The 851-nt window shown below is 49.2% G+C and overlaps 1 protein-coding gene across 1 annotated transcript in view; it reads left to right on the top strand.

Moving 5' to 3' along the window:
- The window catches only part of eps8a (EGFR pathway substrate 8a, signaling adaptor), a 10,369-nt gene extending 10,096 nt beyond the window's left edge, over positions 1-273 (top strand). Inside the window, 1 exon segment of the mRNA XM_019897453.1 lies at positions 1-273. This exon segment is cut by the window's left edge and continues 515 nt beyond it. The gene's annotated coding sequence lies outside the window, so the exon portion shown is untranslated.
- The last annotated feature ends 578 nt before the right edge of the window (positions 274-851 follow it).

Below are 851 nucleotides of genomic sequence, written 5' to 3'. Positions count from 1 at the left end.
CTTGTAAAATAAACGTATGGCCCCAAAAATGTTTGCACCGGCCTCTGACTTCCAAACGAGTCACTCGTCAATTCGTGTGGAGGAAACCACGACCACAATGTGGCCCCTGACAAAACTGTGTTGTACAGCTCTGCTTGAAATAGTTGCCCACATACGTCGACATGCTTAAAACCTGTCAACATGTTCAAGGTTTGTTTTAACGCAAATAAAAAGGTTCCAGTCGCATCACAAAAGCCATTTGGTCTGCTTCTTTAGTGTGCGCGTGTGTGTGTGTGCGTGTGTGTCTCCATCCATCTCAACTCAACTCAACTCAAGTGTATTTGTCGAGCACTTTCAAACAGCCATCGCTGCATACAAAGTGCTGTACATGGAGCAAATTAACATATACAACAAACAGCAAAGCAAATCGGTAATAAAAACAGTAGAAAGCACCGAACAGCAAAACCAAGAACAATCTTAAGTCATGCCGAGTCAAATGCCAAAGAATACGCGGGAGTTTTGAGGCGGCTTTTGAAGACGGGCAGCGAGGAGGCTTGCCGAATGCTCAGAGGGAGGTCGTTCCAGAGAGAGGGACCAGCAACGGAAAAGGCTCCATCCCCTCCGAGCCTCGGTTGAGTTCTCGGTACTTCTAATCATGTCTGGTCCGCAGACCTGAGGCGCCGGGCAGGCGCGTAGGGGCGGATGAGCTCAGAGAGGTAAGGTGGCGCCAGGTCATTTAGAGATTAGAAAACAAATAAGAGGATCTTGAAAATGTATGGGGAGCCAGTGAAGGGATGCCAGAGTAGGAGTTATGTGCTCCCCGGCGTCAAGAGGCGAGCGGCGGCATTCTGGACCGGCTGGAGACGCTTAAC

This window comes from Hippocampus comes, unplaced genomic scaffold, assembly GCF_001891065.2.
Source record: "Hippocampus comes isolate QL1 unplaced genomic scaffold, H_comes_QL1_v1.1 scaffold81, whole genome shotgun sequence".
Lineage (NCBI taxonomy): Eukaryota > Metazoa > Chordata > Actinopteri > Syngnathiformes > Syngnathidae > Hippocampus > Hippocampus comes.
Note: the sequence above shows the minus strand (reverse complement) of the source record. Positions and strands in the feature narration are given on the sequence as shown.